This window comes from Hylaeus anthracinus, unplaced genomic scaffold (assembly GCF_026225885.1).
Source record: "Hylaeus anthracinus isolate JK02 unplaced genomic scaffold, UHH_iyHylAnth1.0_haploid 0, whole genome shotgun sequence".
NCBI lineage: Eukaryota > Metazoa > Arthropoda > Insecta > Hymenoptera > Colletidae > Hylaeus > Hylaeus anthracinus.
In genome coordinates, this window is record NW_026533254.1 from 22,521,677 (window position 1) to 22,543,723 (window position 22,047).

The window sequence follows — 22,047 nt, forward strand, 5'->3', positions numbered from 1 at the left end:
AGTAGGATCGGCTTTGCGTTCGCTACCGATACCTAGCGGTCGTCCGAGATAATTTGTAGTTCGGAGTTCTCGGGTGAAATTGAATTCTCCCTGGGCAAGGTTTGGAAAGAAGGCGGGCCACGACCTGCGGCGATTCCTGATATAATTCTGCGGCAAGAGTTTGATAGACAGTGAGATATTCGCCCAGAGTGGCAACTGTGCGAGTTAAAAGCTTGAGCTTTCGTTGACACACTAGTGTAGAAGATTATCATTTGTTGTTTTTTTCGTGAGAAATTCACGAAAGCCCCTTCTTGAAAAGTACCTATTTGTCATCACACTAGATTATCAATTGCTATACTTTCCTCTCGCCTTCCAACCTCTAGCTTGCTGACATCCTCTGACAGTGAGACCAGTCACTACCAATCCTCCACCAGATGGCGACCCTGAACTTCTCCCAACAGAGAATCGTCATCTCGAATCTTTCCAAGCTGCCCAGTTGATCCTTTTTGAGCCGCGGAATTGCTGGCTCCCCCGCCAGAGAATTGAAACTCTTCATCAACTGCAACGCTCCTCCGTGCTTTCCACCCGAGACTCGACACTCGGTTTACTTTTACAGACCCTCCACGAAATGGTACTTGTTTAAACTTTCCGAACTCCGGCGCCAGGGACCAGAGGCTCTCCATCGGTTGATCCCTCTTTTGGCCACTTCCAGCCATCGCCCACCGGAGAATTCGCTTTTCCGGGGCACTTCGAAGCCCTGGATGGCGATTGAAGGGGTAGGGAGTTCCAGCCCCTCGTGAAATAATGAGCGCGTACCGGCTCCATGGAACGGAAAACGTTCACGGCGTATCCGACTGATTCGCACGTGCACGATCTCCTGGGAAAGCAAACACTTGCCAGCGATTCCTAACGAGACTCGACAAGCTCTGATGAGACCTCGCCCTCCACCAGACACACAAAAATGTCTTCCGCCTTGGTCGCCCACGCGAGACCTCGTTCGTCCCTCGGTTTCTCCAGCCGTGGTGTGTGGTCCACGGTTATTCTTTACCGACGCTACACAGACGACTACCCTCCTAGCTCGTCTGGCTACCCTGTCGACGATCTCCCTTAATTGCTCTCCGATACTCTTTCCGTCCTCGTTTGAACGATCCTCGCTGCGGTCTTTATTGTTTGCGCTACCGCGGTGGACGCTTCTTTGATCGAGCACCTTTGCCAATTAACCTGCCCCTGTTCCCTTGGTAATGAATTTCGTGCATATTTCAAGCTAGGGGCACGAAATGTCTTTATACTTACAAAACTTCATTCTCTTCTATTTCAATATTCGTCGTTGCATAAATATTCGTCGATTCTATTGGAATATTTAGTGGTTCATAAATTCTCCGTTTGGAAAGGTTTCTTTTTTGTGAGCCACACTGAGGGAGTTTCCAGAGTATATTTGACCCTGACTATGGCTGATCCTTCAATATTAAAAACAAAGATATTCAGACTCCACTAATTCTCATCTCCAATAACAAAGGGGTCAGTCAGAGTACACTCGACAACTTTAACGACCGTTAGCTTATTAATAGACTCTTTGTTAAGACAACCAAAACTTTGTAATCTATTATTAAGATAATGCTTGATACTCCTATTGTAATTATGATATATGATATGAATATTAAACGAAAATCTATTTTAATAGATAAAATAAAGATTGAGTAGTATTAATGTTGTGGAAATGAAAAGTATTATTGAATTTAATTATTTATACGTCCAATCGTCACTGATTGTTAAAGTGTTAACCTGACCAATTTAAACATGATGTAGGTGTATGAAATGGAAAATGAATATCTCCAGACCACCCCCAACCCTCACCTCGAGGTACAAGCGTGAACTAGCGTCGTTTCGATCCTCTTCAAGGTCCCCAAAGAGCCTCGGAAGGATTTCGATCTTTCATGACAGAAATTCTCAATCAAAGTTCGCCTCTCTCGTCTTGACGAAGTCCCCGCCGACTGTAAAGGGATCTCGTTGGCTTTGATCAGGGCGAGATATCGGGCCGTGTCCGTGGAAGTGTTACACCCCTCTCGATACTAATTTACACGGCGTCCGGATCGAACCCGATGAAAGCGTCGAGACGTCGCGAAGTTAAGAATCCCTGTTCCTCGAGTATTTCAATTTATTTCCTCGCGATGCTTCCCACGTAATTTCATCGTCAAAGAGACAGAGCCGTCTTCCGGGTCAGGCATTATCTTCCAGAAGTGCCCAGGAGATTATCCGCGCGGATCCTTCTTAACTTCGATCTCTCAGCCTTTCCCCGGCCTCGCCATTCGCGGGTCAGTTCTGCTCGCGCCTCGTAATCTCGGATATTTTTGCACCGACCCCTACACCGCCTCCTTCCGTCTACGTGCATTCCTCCCCGCCGCAGCATCACGCATCACAACTTTCCCTGGAAAGTTAATTCCCCGCTACTTCGGCGATTCCTCGAGAACTTCCGGGGGATACATGGCTGATAGCGTGGAACGGTTCGAAAGTTTTCGCGGGGGAGCGTGTTCAGCTGCGGCTTCATCTCTTCGGAGCTTTTATAATAATGGGGGTGAAAGTTTATCTCGGGACGGATATTGTAATTAAAGATCGCTGGTAGGTGAGTAATTTACACTGTAATATTTTCGTAGGCACTGTTAAGGGATAATATCTTCAGGAATTTTATAATCAAGGGGGTGGAAGTTTATTTCTTTTTAATAATATCCAACTCAAATTGTAAACTTATGTCTTAAACAGTCACTACTAGATATCTCGTAGTTGGCGGTAAATGGGTTAAGGGATAATGTCATTGGTGCTTTGATGACAGTAGGGGTTGTAATTTTATTTCAAGATGAGTGCGAAGTGGGCTGTAATTAAATATTGCTTCTAGACCAAAGTTATCCTTTATGATACAATTTATACTGTAATAGTTTCGTAGGTAGTATTAAAGGATGATACCTCACCTCAGGGGAGGGACGGTTCCACCCCTTCGAAGGCCAAACCCCAGACCATCCCTCATTCTCAAACTTCTACATCCCAAAATCGTCTAATGAAATCACCCTACCAAACACCGTGGTTCATAGCAAAGTTGTCTGAAACCACCCCCTGGATTACACCCGCCGGTGCTCGATATCTTACCCCCGCCCACCCGTTGTCCACAGCAAGCATCGAAAGGAAAGCAATTTCCGAACTCTCGGGGGCGAGTGTCCTCATCAGATTACGAGGGAGTTGTTTTAACGTAATATCGGCCACGAGCCTCCCCGTGGGAGGGTCGCGTAGTCGCGACAGGAGGGTTGGGGGAATCGGGCGTGGAAAAATCCGACAGCCGCCCTCGAAAGCCGACTCCAGCCCCCGGATTAAAGTAGTTTACATCGCGGGCGGTGTAATACATACGAAAACCGAGTCGTCGAGGACCGAAAAGTTCCAGGAATCACGTAAAAGGGGTTTGGGGGATGGCGGGGCCGGTTTTCCGCGGATCACGTTCGCGACTTACTGCCACCCACAGGGGTATTACGGGGGAGTAAGTCGCCCATAGATGTAGCGCAGCCACTTTTACGTCGGGTTACACGCCGATCTGCTTTTCAACGTCCCACCCCCTCGGAGATCGAACGGATTCCGTTGATATCGCGGCTCCGAGGGTTTGCATTTTGGGAGTATGGGCGCTGGTGATTTTCGGATCGGGGGTTTTAACGATATCCGTGACCCGGGGAATCTTTTATGCAGCCTCCACCGCCACCCTCTTCGCACGAAATAGACGGCCTACGCTAGGAGTTGCAAATTTCATTTCAATGATGTCTAAAGGGCTGGATACGACGTTACACATTTCGTTTCACGGGCTCTCTTGTGGGCTCCGGTCATGTAAATGGAAGTTCTGATGCAGTGCGCGTTAATTAAAACTGAAATTGATTACTTGGGCAACATTGATAATTTAACCAAGGGGTAAATAGAAGACCGTGGTGGGTATACGAAACATGGAATATTTTGTATTACGCGATTCTTCGGTTACTCTTCGAGAGACGGATGCGAAGCGTGTATAAAAATTTAATTCAAAGGAAAGTTCGTTATGAAACTCGTATTGGTAATTAGTCGATGGAAGCGAAAATGGAGGAGAATGAAACCCGCACGGTACACGGGAAACCTTTTATCATATTTTTATATGCAAAATGGGTGCATTGGCGATCTGGTGGAGAGAAAACTTTGAGTAATAGAAAATTAACGCTGGACTTATAGAACTGAAATCGAAGAGATTATTTGATATATTTATTGCGTTCCGATGTCAGAATTTATAAGCACTCTCCATTAAACAAAAATAGTTTCGAACTTTTAATGAAACCTCCTAGGACGCTTTCAGTAAAGTCGAATAAATAGATTGGCAATAATACGACAGATTGAAATATGAACAGGTTCGCAAAACCGAATAACTTCGGCGCCAGGATGTTAAAGTAGCAAACTAGACGACGGAGACTCTCGGCGAATCGGCAGCATTATCGATCAGTCAGATTGAACAAGTGGAGGGTAGTCACCCTTGCGAGAAGTATCGATTGATGCTCGACATGGTTTTATACAGGCCCGATCGTTCGACTGTACGTACGTGCTATCTACTGAACGCATTCAAATGAAGTTTGCTTTTCAAATGGATTCCCCTTCGCCTTCTATGGTGCACGCATAAAGTACATTTGCCTCGAATGCGCCTTGCAAAGAGAAGTATTCGCGCTACGAGATGGAATTTCAAGTATGCGGTGCGCGGGAATAAAAGCACCCCCTCTTTCCGTTTATGACACAACCCTCTCCCCCACACTCTTCCACGATCGATTGACCGATTGTGCGACTCCTGATATCAAGAATGTCCCGCTCGGAGCGTATATCGAACAGTGACGTTTCCGTGAAAAGGCGCTCCATGCTTAGGGGGTGGTTTCACGTCGAGCTGAAAGTGGAAATTCGATAAACTTAAGATGTTGACTGCTGGGAATGACAATCGAGCTCAGGCTCAACCTCTTTATTTACCTCTGGGTTCTGACTCGTATCCGGGAAATAAATGAAAAAACGCGATAAGATTTTGACAGGAATATCGAAGAATAATATCTAGCCAATACGACAAGTAGACGTTTGAGCCCTTCGTTACACGAATCGATTAACTTGAGACAACAAAGAAAAAGTTGAGAAATGCTACAAAGTAATGTACATTTTTAATATTTCCTTTATAATATAATTTCGAATAAATATTGAAGAAAGTTCTTTCCTCTTCGGGAAAGCTATTATAAGTGTAAAAAGTTACGACTGTACCAAGTGCTTCGACATTTAAATTTAAGATTTTTCAAAAACTGGTGGGAAAGAAACGATATTTATGATAAATAACGGTATCGAAAATATTCTTAAAAAATCGCGAATGTAATTACGTTTCCGTTAAAATACGTACAGAAAGTAGGAAGCCTGAATCGAAACTAAAATAAAACCACCCCTTTGATCTGTCAACCGTCAAGATTTTCCAGTCGTTTCGTGTCCGGCGTTCCTGTAAACAGGGCCCGAGCCTCCCGCAATCGAAAAGTCACGCAAACCCTATCGAACTATTTATTAGAGAGGGATGTTGCGTGACTTTTCGACCGGGCTGTTCACGCACGCCGCTCCGATTAGAAGTTCGACGTGTTTGGATTCGGCTGGCCAACACGCGGCGATAACGCGAGCGTTCCGATGGGAGAAAGTTTACGGAGGGCCGCGAAAGTTGGTGGCGGGTTTTGAAAACGGTCGACGATCGAGGCCAAAAAGGACACAACGATGAGAAAGGTTGGCTCGCCACGTAAGCTTCTCGGAGGGATGGTATTCGTGGAGGAGGATCCAAGGGAAAGAAACATGACCCGGCGACAACGTCGTTATTTCTCCGACGGAGATTTCCTCGGGGACCTCGTTAGGATCCGTTTTCCATGAAATTCGATCGTCTATTAAGAGGCACCAATACGGAGAAATTGTGGTCAGCGTCGGCTACTTATCAGTCTGCGGCTGGTGGCATTGTTCGGATTGCCACTGAGCCCGAATAGGTCTCTCTAACGAGCGGGAATAAGGAGCGGTGCTTGGGAAGTAATATTAGTCAGCGCTGGGTCGGACATCGCTCAGTAGTATCAGCCCGTGATCATTTAGACACGCTTCAGAATCGTCAAACTAATTTATCGTTGAAAAAGATGTAAGAAAGTATGAGGAATCTATTTTTATCGATCGCATGCAAGTAGTATAAGGCAGTACTGGACCAGACATATCTCAGTAGTATCAGTTCGTGCTTAGTCAGACGAAATTTTAAATTTGCTTATCATTCAGAAACGATACAAAGATCAATCGTACCTATACCAGTCGGAAATCGATATTTTCGTTCACATTTTCTCGAAGTCTTAGATGTGGAGAATGGACATTGACAAACACAATGTTGCAATTCGAAAAATTGGCAAAGTTATAGAAGTTTGAATAGAACGTCGCCTCGATGGGAATTCATGGAGTTGGTTTTCTCTCCAATAAATACACAGGTGTCTTTTATCCCGTACTTTTCCAATTCCACGTACGAACGCCGAGCACTGGTAATTCCAGGTCAGTCTTTCGAAAACGACCTATCGCCAATGATATGACTCGTTGAAACGATATCATAACAATTCAATTCAATAGTGAAACAAAACTTGAGAAAGAACAATAATGAATAGAAAATTTATCTAAATACTTCAACTATATATATAAACTATATATATAGACATGTACGTCCCATTCCAATCACACAAAATAATTCTTAAAAAAAATCTATTATAAATTTTCTTACTCTAGATTGCCTCCCCACTGAAGGAGAATTAAATTATTTCCTAAGTCAGTTTGGCAAAAGTTTTCATTTTCAATCCGCGTGTTTTATTATAGTTTTTTCTGTCACGAAACACGATAATGGCCCGCCGGAAATGTTTCTCACGGTGTATAACTTCTATCGTGGATTATTAAATTCCAGTTAACCACTGTGAATTCGCGTGCGCTGCCGGCGAATGACAGGCCGCGTCGCGGGCATGATAATGAAATAGCTATCTTCGCGTTTGGACTCACCATCTTTCCAGCGGAGTGACCACTAATTTGCTGCGTAACGAGGTCGTGACTGCCCCAATTAGTAGGCTGATTGATAGAATTTGAAACTCGAGCAATTAAGCCGTCTACGGAATTTCATGATTCGACGCCGCATCCGCGCTTACCCAGGCCCCTGAATCGATTTCGTTCGAGCCACGGCACCCGAAGGAAATTGATACCCCCGTTAAATCAACCCTTGGAGAACAGATTTTCTGTCACGCGATACGTTCTCACGTGCATCGAGATTGTAATGAGCCGCTGTCTGAACTCGTTCCACCATTCAGCCCACGAAATACGTTTCGTCCATATCCTTTATTTGTAACGCGCCCCGTCTCGATTTAAAGAGGTTCCCCCTCGCGTCTTAGGGTGGAAAATCGATCCAACACTATGGAGATACGTCTCCAAAGGCTTGAACTTTAACGAAATTGATCAAAAAAATATTATCACCTTCGGGGAGGATCTTGGGCATTCATTAATTACGTCAGAACGATTTTGACCATTTTGAACTCCTCCAACCCCCATGTAAGGACACATGATATTTCTCAGCGTCTAAAATGCGTTAAATAGTCAATCGTCGTAATTAAATCATGCTATTATTTGACATCAATCCCCCTCCCCATCCAGATCCTTCCGTAATTAATAAACTCTCCATTACGATGAAAGAATTCTTGGGTTACGTCTTCCCCAATTAAGTATCGCGAAGAATAAAAATGTTAATCCACGTCTTCTTGGAAACGGTAGCAAAGCGACATCTGGAATGAAACTTGGATTTCCTTACGATCACAGTTAAGCTGGTAAATATAAAAAGCATTATTCCGTCAAAGGGGACCATTAAATCCGTGAAATCTTGAAGAATATAAGAGGTAATGAAAAGGCGGGGAATAAAAATTACAGCCAAGCTTGCCTGGTTCTAAAGGGCAGAGATTCTTTTGTGACGAACGGTTAAGATGAGGATGATATCCACGGGGAGGCAACGTTTCTTTTTGCGACGGAGTTCATCTACCTATTTAAATTTCAATTTCGATATTTAATTCGCGATATTTAATGCACTTTCGGAGATAAGTTGGTACGTACTTTGATGAAATTAATAGTATTTGATATTTCAACGGGGAATCTCTGGCGAGTGGTGCTCTTAGTAAGTAGTAAGTGGACCGTTCCAGGCCAGACGCCGCTAAGTAGAAGCACTCGACCAGTCAGCCGGCGCTCAGTAGTAGCACTTGATAGCTGGTCAGACACAGGCGCGTTCTTAATGCATTTTATAGCTGAGCTCTCGCGAAAGATCGAACGAGACTAATTACACACAAGTACACGGAGTCCTTTTCCCGTTTTGTTTTCTCCCGTGGGAATGTAAAATAATTTCCCAAGCATTAGCATGTTTATTCGCTACGTCAAACGCAACAGAACTAAATGTATTCCGTTTTACAACCTATCCTAGTAGTATTTTCAAAGGACCTTCTTTGCTTTAATAGCTTTGAACTGTAACGTATAAATTACAGCATGCCAACAATCTCGATAATTTTTAATTAATTTAATTAAACTCTCATTGCTCCTTTCGACTCTAAATTCTATACTCGACTGAAAATCAATGCCAATATAATAAACTACGATTCCCTACATTACGTATAATGTTAGACAAAGTGTTTCCCAGATTCACGGTCAACGTTCGACGCAGGTCATCGAGGAATCGCGACGTCGAGAGCATGAAAACTACTGTCGAAGAGCGACGCACGTCCCGGCGATACGGCACAAAAGTTTCTCGATGTGACGGGACGAGAGGGGGGGAGAGGGCCAGAGGGGGGCACATCAATCACCAGCGTTGATTGCGAGGTTTTACCACTTAAACCGGCGCCAAATAACGGGCGTTCCTGGCATCAGCATTAATTTTCGTAACCACCGAACCCCGACAGAATACAGTGTGGGACAGAGCTATGGGGTGGGAGTGGGGGTGGAGGAGGCACACCGCAAAACCCGTTCTGATACGTTGACAGGAAATAAATATCGCTTTAATGGAAGAAGCCTCGCGCGATGATGAAGGACTGATTTCTGATGGATACATTTAATTCGCGACATATTTGATTAATTAATCGATGAAAAGGGAGTTGACAAAGGGGTTGTTCATTTTTTATTTGTAGAGTTTTGTGCGAGGAAACTACATTTCCAAAATATTCACGTGATACTGAATTGAATAGTTCATTGAACAATCTTATATATAAGAATAGTACACAAAAGTTTGAAAACGTTGCGGTAGGTTTAGTGTCGAAGCGGCTCGAAGAATAATTTCCGCACGGTACGGAGGTCGAGAAATGTTAAAAGCGACGACGTGCGAGATTACGAAAAGGGGGTGATAAATTTTTATGCGCGTAACCGTAGGGGATATTCGACGCACGTTTTCAACGGGAAAAAGGGAAAAGTGAGAAGTGAGAAAACGTGAAGAATGGAGGGGGGGGGGTGGTTGGAGACGGCATTTAGGACGATGTTCGAAACGACACAAATTAGACCTCTACTCTCACATCGGCGCGGTATTATTATCGGGTAATTAGCAACATTCTGTGGCGATTTATCGAATCGGGGTTAAATAGCGACGTGCACTGGGAATTAATGACGTCGGTTTTCAAATCGAACGCTCGCCTGGCCGGTAAGCACTTCGTTATCTAACTGGCCACGTGACGCGATTCACGGCTCATACCAATTCATTTTACGCAACCATCCCCTCTCTTCAATTATTTCGTTAATCCTAGTTATTAACTGAATTTCAATGGATCGATGTTTTCGCAGCCGGGATTTCTCGTGTCTCAGTCTGAAACATGGGAGAACATTCGGCATTTTATTTAAGAAAACCACGAAGTGTACCGAATTGAAATTTTCTGCTATATTCAAAGTGACATAATAAGGAGACTAGATTTCGTATTCATTTCGAACAAAATTTATAAGAACAGAATCCAGACACTTAGTCGATCAGTCGGAGCTTAAGTATTGGTTTTTTTTCGTATAATCGACATGTCATCCCCCTTGCGTAAATTCGTAGAATACAATTACAGTTAAACGAAATGGATAATAAATTTAATCGCAGCTCGATCGTCGGAAACATTTTTCCATCGAAGTTTATATTAAACGAGTCCGTTTTCCAGCAATTATTTTAAACATGACACACCGCCGCTACGGCAACAAAATTTTAAAACGTAAAGAGAATGAATATTTTAAATCGCGAACGTACGAATTACGTAGTCGGACGATTACAGGTCATAAAGTAGTCATAGTATGTCAAACGAAATCTCATTTATGCCAGTAAGAAATTTAGCGCAATCGTACGGGAATAATTATCAGCTCATTTCCAATGAATCATGCAATCGTTAATTAATATTAAAATGGGGAATATTACAAACAGCTCGGTAAAATTTCGACGAATTTACAGAGCGGAAATCGTTGTACGAACGAACGAGCAATGATTATTCGACCAAAAATATGTTGAAAATTTGGAAGAACAATTCTAAACGTTCGTAAAATTGTACATCGATGAGCAAGAAAAATGAAATCGCACCACCACGATGGTTTGGAAGCACTGCAGTGGAAATAACGGGAAACAATCAGACATCTTAGTCGAATTATATACTTCGTCACTTATTCCAATGATGAGGCAAGGTGCAGCTGGACCACCCGTTCACTGCAACAGGCTTTTTTGAAACTTGACTCTTCTATAGAAACAAAAAAAAAAATTGAATTGCAAATTCTCGATTTATTTTTACACAAAGAGCCATCCCCTTCGCTGTCGTACAATGTTTCCCGTCCCCGTATGTATCGATCGTCCATTCGCGTCCATTGCAATTCCGGAATATTTGCAACGATCCCGTCTAGCAATTTTCGTGCACGAAACAAATAGCGAAGTCGAAAGGGGTGCAACGGTCACAACATTTTCCAAATAAATTGAACGCCACGGGGAATTTAATTCTTGACTACGTCTACGTCAGTCGAGGGTGAGTGAAAGGGGTGACGTGGGGCGAAGTGGTGGAATTTCTCGTTCAGTAGTTTCGTGATTGGGCTGAAAAGGAGGCTCGTCGAGGGAGGGTGTCTTTCCAGGGATCCCGAAGACTCGATTCGCGGAGAGGGTAGCTTTCACGCGAATAAACAGAGGAGCCTGCGTGCGGGGAGAAAAGGAGGCGGACCGTCCGCGAGAAAGATTGATAAGGACGTGAAACGACGAAAGAGGATAGGGAAGAGGTGAACGGGGGTGGCGGGGGACGGTCGAAGAGAAATAGAAATAGAAAAGGGCCGGAAGGGGTGGGAAAGGAAATCGTGAAAAGGCCGAGCGAAAACGTATCCAGTGTCGGGGAGCTCCGTCACTTTGCAAGCCAGATCCACTTTTTGGAGGGTGGATATATATGTATATATATAGAGAGAGAGAGACTTTGAGAGGGTGAATACGGTCTGCATTAAGTTTTGAATAATTGGGAGACGCCCGCGTCGAGGACTCTAATGCAGCCGCCGACGAAATTGAGCTTATATACGCAGACGGCTGGCGAAATTGCATTTAAAGTTCCGTACGTTGTTTGAGGTCCACTTGAGGCTTCTAATATTTCTCAGGGGTAATTTCGTTAATTGCTTCATAAAATGAAACGAACCGTTCTTGCCGGCCAAGTTGCTCCCAATGTTTTTCGGAAAAAAGCCCGCAAATATTTGTTTCCCCTCGGCCAAATCTATTGTACTCTTGGACTGCTCCTGACTTTAAGATTTACCTTCAAGGTTACTTCAAGGTCATTAAACACTTTTAACTTCCGTTTAAACGAAATTAAACCTTCAAAATGGCGACCACAATTGCTTAAACGTCTGAAAACTTAGACCTGACCTGTTTATAGGGTGAGAAATTTAAAATCCACAAATTAACAGGCCCTACTCTATCGACGCGTCCAACAAGAAGTCAAAAATGCAACAATTTGTGGAATCGACGGCAAGAGACAACGCTGGCAAATTAAATGCAAACTGCTGGCTTCAGTCTTTCCCAGCTCAACGTTAGTCTTCGAGCCGTCGGATAAATGGCCCCCGCGGGCGAAGGGAGCACGACGCCGGAATTTTCTCGAAATTCCGTCGGTCGTCTCGCACATAAATTCGAAAAGGGATCGACGTCGGTGCTAGACGAACGCAACGGAGCCACGGTGTCACGGCTGCCTTCGAATCCTTTTCGTCTGCCGCCCCCGAAAATGGATAAACCAGTCGGCGGGGGAGGGATGCTCCCGGTCGGGACCGAGTGATTTACCACGAGGGACTTCTGGGGAAGCCTTTCAGAAACGCGAGGAGACGTCTGCGTTCTCCATCTTTCGTATCCCTGGCATTTTACATCCGATCGACTGAGAAAAGACTCGCCAGGCGTGGGGGGAGGTTCGGGAAAAGGATTCCGCGGGGGTTGGAATTTTATTTTTCGACGGGAATAATCCTTTACCAGCTAGAAAATAGCGTAGACCTCTGGAATTGGAGAACAGCTGGAAAACCAAAGGATTCGGAGCCAAGAATGGCAGTCTCTTTAAGCTCGTTTCGTATGACATCTCAGAGGGACTTTAATACTCTGGTTATCCTTGATCGTCGTTTGGCCGTAGTTCAAACAATCGGAATTGCCCGCCCGACGTCGGCTGTTTCTACTGCAAACAGCTTTACTTACTCTTTCTCTTCGGAATTTCGTAAAACCGCCCTTGGAGTCCGCGAGGCAGTAAAATGGGAGTAAAAAGTTCGCTCGTTTGTGAGGTGGCCAAAAATGAAGGATACGAGTCTTTATACTAGTTGCGGTTACTCAAGTTCTTAGAGTTGGAACTACTCTCTAGAGTTTTAGTCTTACGACTCTGTTTTCGAAAGTACTCGATACGCAATTTCCACCGCGCAAACATACAATTTGTTGTAATTTATGACATTGATGTGCCAGAGCTTCGGGAATGTGGGGACGCTACACCCCAAAGGCCCATCATTGCAGGGCCCCCCTGCGTGAAAATCGGGTGTACATGGACCATTCGTTTTATTTTTCATTGGAAAACTACGTCCTATGTTGAGAATAGGTCTGAATATTCGCACGATTTATTGTGGTTTAGCTATGAGCCCCACAATTGGGCCCCTCCCTGCGATGAAATTAGGGACACAGGGGCTTAAACTTCTAATTTATTGTGCAGAGGAAGCTTAAGGATAGATCAGAATATTCGCGAAATTTTATGGGATTTCCTATAAGGCCCATAATTGGGGCCCTCTCTGCGATGAAATTAGGAACACAGAGCATCAAAATTCTACGTTATTTCGCAGAGAAATCTTAAGAGTAGATCAGATAATTCACAAAATTTGATGGGGCCCACAATTGGGCCTATGACGAAATTGGAGATACAGGAGCCTCCACCTTCCAATTTCTTTTTCAAGTAATGCTGTGTGCTACGTTAGGAGTAGCTCAGAACATTCGTGTGATTTGATGAGGCTCGTAGTCGCGTATGTACCCATAAATCGCTCAGGTTAGACAGTTTATCTGTCCCTCCGCGTGCACTTGCAGGGATCACGGCGCCGGGGTGGAAGTCGATTCCGTGGGCCGAGAGAAATGATTGGAGGACGGGTCGTTTGTGCGTCGCGAGTGGCGAATACAGCCTGCAGCCCGTTATCGACTTTCCATCGACACGTTGCCCACTCGAACCCGTCGAAATACGATTGGCCTTTCGAGCGGTCGCATTCCCCCGACGACAGATCGTTGTAATTAAATTCCATCAGGCGCAGGGGTAGCAGGGTAGCTCAATTTTGCATTTAAAACACTGGTAGCCGACGCGCGTTTGCGTTTAGCCGAACGAACCTGCTCGACAGGCGGTCTTAAAGGGATACGTTTTAGCACGATGGATGTTCGTGGAATGCTAATCGTCGAAAGACAAATTTTAGGCGAGGACTATGTCGTTTGGCCAACGCAGAGGAATTTTTGGAAGGGTCTTATGTTTTGAGACCTTGGAAAATTGATTATTTAATGTTTATAATTTCTTCGATTATGGAAAAGTCGAAGTTCATTGGGGCATCTATTAATGACTCATACAATGATCTAGTGAATTAATATTTCTACATGAAAAAAATTGTATGGTTTCTTGAAATATGTATAAATAACCATGCAAAGTTGGCGAAGCTGCTGTGGACGGAGTTTGATAAAAAAAAATTCACGAAGAACCGCCTCTCGTCAGCACTTCGGACCAGAGGGCCCTTCTCAGAAACACTTGCGCAGCAGGTTTCTAATTACCTGTAAAAAATTGAGTTGCTGAACTCTCTTCCTTCCGTATCAAAGTTCCAATATCCCCATTACTGACGCTGTTTGCATCCCCCTGGAACTTTGACGTGGCTACTTATTATTCTGACGAGATAAAAGTGTAATAACACCTGAAGCATGCCGATGGCCGTCGAATAGAAAACTGTGATTCGAACGACAACTTCGCCCTTAATTCCAGTAAGAATACTACGCCTTCGCTAAAAGAAATTGCGACTTGGAGAATATTTTTAATCAGCCCCCCAGGGTCTGGAGTGACCCTAGCTGACGTCGCGGTTCTGATTTTGTATTTAACCGAGTCAAAGATAACGAGACGACATCGGGGACCGAGTGAATACATCAGCGAATTATCCGGCAGCTCCAGGGCACTTTGCGCGGAGCTACTTTCCCATTCCTTTCGCTCCCTTCCGCCTTTTGCACGGTCGCTGGCCCTCAATGCGACTGCACCCATCCACGGAGTACATATCGCGGTACGTCCCTCCATTATTCATGACATTATTTTCCACCTCGATAACTAACGCTATCGACGTCCCGGGGAATCCCGCGACGCGAAAATCCGTTCGCGGTAAGCCTGAAAAATTTATACTCGGCTCGGTGTCCTCACTGTTTGGGCGCATTAGGGATCACGGGACCCGAGGTAACTGGCTTATCGTGTAATTAGACCGAGAGCAATGCGCCACGGTGCCGCGGCAGGTGGGTCAAAGTACAATTTTCCTTAACGTTTGTTGACCCACGGAGGTGGGACAGCTTTGAACTTGCAGCTGGGGAGCTGTAGGATGACTCCTCCTCGGTGTGCTCGAAGCACAGTTTAGATGATTGTGTATGTTTGAGAGTGAATAAGAATCAGAGTGTTTGGGAATGTATGATATCCCTGTTTCGGTCCCAATGGGGCCCGTTAATCAAAGTCCCACTTTATCTAAAAGTATTCGGACATAGTTTGTGTACGTTTGAAAGTGTTTGAGAACGTTTGGAAGTCAGTCGACGCAACGGTAATAATTTTTCGACGCAATCAGCGATCGAGTTCAATTACAAAACCGATTCGCGCACAAGCGATACAGGAAATGGCACGCGACACTCGCGAGGGAAAGTTTGGGAAGTTGCCGCGGAATGGGGAAATCCATTGAAACGCGTCGGACAATGGGGGAAACTTACGATATACGGCGGCTTAGGAAGCCCCGAGCGGAAACGTGAATAGAAGCGTGTCGCGGAAATTCATGAAAGGCGCGCATCACGAAGCAACGTAACCAACGGCTCTGAATACAGGGGCTACGAGAGAAACTGTCTTTTCCGCGAAGCGCGACGGGGCTTCTCGTATTGGAATTAAAACATGAAAGGAGTAACGATCGCTGCGACATTTTCGATGTGCTGCATTGGGTATTTAACATTCGTTCACGGTACATTGTACTGGGCAGCGTTTCTCAAACCGTTCGACCCTACACAAGAGTCATTTTTTAATTGATTTAGAAAAAAAGATTCCTCTCAAAACGGGACCAGTTTATGACATTTACTTTTCTGAAATAATCATTATATTAAATGCAAATAAAAATACTACTCAAAGTATTGCATTATAATTAGTATTAAAAGCACTTGATAGCAATATATTTATATATATATATATAAATGAATTGAAATCATTTTTATCGTTTTATCAAATTTGACTTGAGCTCATAACGCACTCATCACATTTCATTTCGCTTCAATTAAAAGCAACGAGAGGCAGGATATTTTATTGGATTTTTCGTTCGCAAATACGATAATTTTATTTCATATTTATTTTTTCCTATTGCTTTAGTAATCAACGTACAAAACGTTTGAATTAAAAATTACGGAACCTATCAGTTGCCAGTGAAAATATTTTATCAAACACGATTTCGTTTCTGAAAGCCTTTTTATATACGTACGTACATACAAAAAAAAAGAAATAGAATTACATTTTACCGCGGGTGGTTCGCGAGAAAGTCAAGTTTGAGAAACGCTGAAACATGGCGTCCTGAAAACGTCTGTGTATTTTAGTGAACGTGCATTGCGAAAAAGTTTAATAACACGCTTATCTGAGTTTCCTTTCCATTCAGCGCATTCAATGGTTTTCCGCCAGCTTAAATGTGACAGTTATGTCAATTCACACAGAATGTGAAAGGTTGCCTTTCAACCCAATAAAATGTGGTTCGTGATACTGTGGTATTCAAATGAACCGCGTAATCGTCCTTCATCGTGGAAAAACTACGGAAAGTCATCGATTCTTAAGATGTTGTTGATTAAATATATAATGAATTTATAAAATATGGAATTAAAAATTGAAAATTGAAACTCACCTTCCAGAATTGAGTGCTTTCCAAATCCAAAGCAGAAGTGGCCCCTTCACGTACGATATTGTAGTATCCGCGCCTCCCATATCCAACAATAAGGAGTCAAATAAGAACACGAAACGTAGGGTACGGGATTGGTCGCGTAGGTAAAGCGGTCGACTGTGGATCCGAGGATCGTGGCTTCGAATCCCCGTGTCTTATTTTTCGTTTAGACTCCTACAATATTAAACTACTTCATAGCTCAGCTATACAAACTAGAACTAGCGTGGCAAAGTAAACGAAACGCAAAGCATAACGCCACGACCGCTTTCGACGACCAACAACTAACAATACGCCACCATCGTCCAACTCGTCTATGGTCTTTTCTTAAGGAAACAGCGACAGAAGGAGTCCCAATGGCAAAATCGTGTAATTGTTGAATCTCATTTGAATGGCGAAGTTCGTAATTCTCGGAAAAGTCTATTGTTGCCAGAGAAACGACCGGCGACAAAGGGACCGGGATGAACGATTGAAGCCACCCTTTCTACGCGAATTATCAGGACGCGTTTATCCCACGGTTGAATAGGGGGATGAAAATGGCGACGAAAATAAACAGCAACCAGGCAGCGTTGTTTGCAGAGCACCTCTATCTGCACAAACTTAATTGTTCTCACGAAAGTAGAAGAACACTGCTGTAAATGTACGCGAAAATATGTCAAAATATCGATTTCTTTAACTTTTTCGGTGCTCTGCGCGAGTATTAAATTATTTTGTTCTTGACGTACTCAAGACGAGTTAACTCATTAACAATAAGCTCATGCGATGTAACTCGTCTTGAACACGACAAAAATAAAATAATTTGACGAGTATACTTGCGCAGAGCACCGACAATTTAAGATCGACAATTCTTCTAAAGAAGCGCGGGACAAAAACGCTGGTATTTTCTACGCCAACCAACATTTGTTTATGAAAATAGCCAGAAGCAGTGTCCAAAGTACGTACTTTCAACGCATCCATCAATCATTCGTATGAAACATTCGGTACTGCCAGGAAACAATCCCAAATATCGATATTCTTTTCGTCGAGAACAATAACGTCCGACTATAGCTACTCTACTTTCACTTACATTTTCACTTCGTCCGATTTTCCCTGATCGGGAGAGTCGGAACACAAGCGGGCACTAGGGGTTAGGTCAAAAGCGTGCTTTGAAGCGTTATGAGGCACGAGCGAACGAGGCGGGGGCGTATAAAACATGAATTTCAGAAATCACTCGACACTCCTAAGCTGGATCTCTCTGCGTCGAAGGCGAATTCTAAAGATCAAACAGAGAGGCCCCGCGTTCAATGGTGACCAATCAGCCGTGGCGAGCCCGTAAACACCGCTGTATTCGTGTATCAATGAAAGCGTCGGGATGATACAAGGGGGTAGGGAAGAAGGAAGCAGGGGTTTGTATTACCTTATGTATTCGTTCAAGTGGAAACTATGTATTTCGGCGCATCGTTAAATCAATGGGCTTTTGATCACGCCGCCTCGATAATTGCTGGCAGCTTCTAACTGTGCGGTCCCGTTCAGGCTTGCCAGCCTGACGCTAGTTACCGAAGCTGGCAGAACTGCAAGTGCTGTGATCCATTACCTTCGGAATATTACTAGCCGGACGCTGGATATTTTATCCATCGCTGGAGTCGTCGGGGAAAGTTAATTAACTCGGATCCGAAACCTCCAATTAACGTGAAGTATCTACTTTACGGTTAAGAATTAGTCAATTGTCGGTGAAGTGCAATTTTTGTAAGTGTAACTTCTTATATGTTATCAAATCGATTTAACGTCTGCGTTAAATTTACATCCAGAATGAGGTAGAAACGACTGACTCAATTTTAAATTGGAAATCTACTTTTCGATATTAATTTAATATTTAGGTTTCCTATCTAAGAAAGGAGAAATTTGTATGGCCGGAGGAATAGATCGGAGCGGAGGAGATACAAGAAAAGAACAATAAAAATGTAGAGTGGAAAAGAGGGACTTTTAAAGGGTCAGCGACAAGTGTGCCATCGACGTTTCCTTGGCTAACCTTGCCCGTTCCATTTCTTACTTTATCTGTACAGGTTAAACCCCGCCTCAATTAAAAGTATATTCCCCGTAATTGCGCGTTGTTTGCAACCGCAAACATTGCAGCGAAAGCTTATTCCACGGGCAAGATTCTCTCCCTTACTCGGGTTTACTTTCTCTGTTTCGCCGTCTATTTGTACACACAGCTCTCGGCAACAACGACACGGAACGAAGAGGTTCATTTCGAGGCGGAACCGCACGCGAAGCAATCTCCAGCTGCGCACACTTAGAGAAGAATAACCGAACCGGACATGGGACGTTGAAGCTCGAAATGGAAATCTTTAAAACAAACTGTGACCAGTATCGTTTCAGAATTGATCGACCCCCTCCGGCCAGTTGTAAAAACACGCGACGAAACGACACACTCGAAAGGACTTTCGGACTGATCCAGTCGACGCGATATCGTCGAACATGAAATCATTTTTTCAAGCTAAATTATTTGCGTATAAAACGGGAACACGAGTAGTTGACACTTTCGATTAAAATTTTTCTATATAAAAAGATTACATACTCCAGTGTTTTTTTCTGGAAGAAAACGTCAACATCCATTGGCGTAAGTATCAGGTTTTCTGTATCGTACATATATTTCCATTGGCGTAAGTATCAATTTTTTTCGTGTACTTCTTCATTCGAGGTAAACTGTGATTTTGCGATATATTGAAAGGGATTTATTTTGCGCGAGTCCAACGTATGTATTTTGTATTGCATATTTGTTTTAACAAAGGTATTAGAGTGGGTCAAGTAAATTGATTTTTCTGGTTACAAACACGCCATAGAGGCTCTATAAACAGATTTGCACGGTTTAATTTATTTTCAGTGAAAATTCCACGCGTCTGTATAAACGTTGCTTGCATTTCAATAGAACCGCGTGCAACGCACCACGCAACGAAACACCGTTAATAGTATTACGTAGTACACATGTCGAAATCAACGTTAATAGCGTTGATAGCTGCTGGGAGAACTGCCCCTGGAATTTCGTGTAATGTAGCGATTGATTAATTCAAAATTGACCGTTTGAGAGCAGCTGGTACGGCCCAAAATCTCTCGTCCTCGAGGAAACGATATTCGCGAAGGTAAAAAGCCATTCAAAATTTTATACGATTTTTCTCACCCTCGTTAACGGTTCATGATTTCATTACAGTCGTTATATTATAAAAAGTTTAGTTCCAAATAGGCTGAAATTATATTCGAAACTTTTTTGAGCCTGAAACGAGTTTCCATAATTTCGTACAAGGGGATTTTCTTTCAACTACTATAACAAAAAGGGTAGATGGTATTTTTAGGAATTTTCAGCGACCTTTAAGGATTTCAACGCGACCCCTTCAGGAGTGCGTACCATAGTTTAAAGGAGCTTCACAGTAGGCGATGCAGGGGGGATCCGATTTCGCTCGAATTAATCAATTGTTAGTAATTTGACGGGCGTTCGAGCGTTGGCGCATTAAAAATTCAATTATTCGCTCGAATACCCGCACACCTGCGGAAAATACCGGGAAGTGTGACCAGCGAGAAGCTTGACGAGCGCAATTTGATCGACACTGGAATTCCATGAGCGAGAATCTATTTCTGATGCGTTTAGACTATTCAGTAAGTGGGTCCAAATAGGTGACAGACACGAATTAATGGATCCATGCAGAACAACAAAAAGGGAATTATTATTCAAAACATTTGATTAAAGTTAAAAGGAAGTCTCGTTTAGCTCTTCGATTGCTTAATAAAATACTAAATATCCTCGCGAGTAAATTAAATAAATTTTTAAACGAATCTAGAAGATGTAATCAATTTTTTTAATTCAAATCACTAGATATCTATTTTTAATGCTTGGCTTAAAGCATGAATATTGTATGAACTTATTTAATAGATAGAAAATCAGCGAGGGTATAATAGTATATACAATGTATATGAAGAGTTACCATTAACGAATAACAAAGACAGTGGTTGTACAGTTAATGATCGATTCAAAACTATTCTTCGGTCCTTTCGATTTAAATGAGCGCTCGGCGCGCATTATGTCGCGTACGTGCGCCAGCACTCATTAGATAGCCCCACCGAATGACACGTAAATATTGAACACTGAATAATACATTCCATTCGGGAGGAGGCGGGGAGCGGAATGTCGCGCATTCGTTTAATCGCAATATTAAACTGCGATCAAACACCAAATAACGCGTGTCGGCAAGATGCATGTACTCGCATTAACGATAAACGATTTTATCATCGTGGCACATTTTTAGTCGTTTAAATGCATCGTCACGTCTCGCGGCCACGTAATTACGTACGCCTGAACAAAAATATCCTCCAGTCGTAGTCGCCATTCACAGTCATCATCGTAATATGGAAAAGCTCGACCAAAATCGCCTTAAAAGCGACTCTCGAGGCTGTAAAAAGATGGATGAAGACGACGAGGGGAGAGAAGAATGCGCCAAGGACGTAAAACGTGGACGAGCGAATCACGCATTCTGAAACCGTCGACGCATCGTCGATCTGATACGTTACGATGATGCAACGAATCAACCGAATATAAATTCACAGTTGGCCCTAGCGGTCCGGGGCTAGCAAACGCGATATAAACGCTGATTCCCTCATACGCGGCTCTTGCACGCGTAAATCTCACGATTTACGAGCGTGGTTACTACGTTCGCGAAAAAGATGGCCTTGGCTTACTCGGGAAGCATACCGACGCAAGGATGTCAACATTCACCACTTTGTTGCCGGGAAATCGCGAATTGAGTGCTGGGGGATGAATTTCTGGAGCTCGTGCAATTCACAGTGACTGGGAAACGATGTAAAATGTGAGAGAAGTCGTTTCATTATCGATAGAGGACGATGTTAGACCTCAATCAAGTGGGAAAGTGGCTTAAGCATTCGATATGCAAGTGATTGTCGAGTAAGAATTTTGTTGATCACGTTGTTCAGATAGAAGAAGGCTATCGAATGATATAATTTTAAATATCATCAATTAAGTGGGAGAGTGGCTTAAGGGTCCTGGACGCACGTGACCACTATATAGGAATTTTATTCAATAGCATGGTTCAGGTGGAAGAGTGGCTTTAAGGTCCATTACGTGCATAACAGTCGAGTAAGAATTTTAATCCAATTTTTTAAGTGTAAGTGTGACTTAATATTCTTCACATAGATAACTATCAAACGATACTTTTACCACCTTGTGTCTTGAAGCTTGAATAGGTAGCTTGAAGCTTAACTATGCGAATGTCTAACAAGTGATAATTTCGTAAATCATTCAAGTGGGAAAGGGGCATAAAAGCAGATAACAGCAGAAATGTCTACAATATAATAGCTACCAAAAATCCTTCGCTACGTGGTGGTACATTGAAGTTAACCGGG

At 43.4% G+C, this 22,047-nt stretch overlaps 1 protein-coding gene across 1 annotated transcript in view; it reads left to right on the forward strand.

Annotated features, from left to right (window-relative positions):
• The window catches only part of LOC128896276 (disintegrin and metalloproteinase domain-containing protein 10-like), a 166,816-nt gene that overhangs the window by 103,837 nt on the left and 40,932 nt on the right, over positions 1 to 22,047 (forward strand). The gene's annotated exons all lie outside the window — the stretch shown is intronic.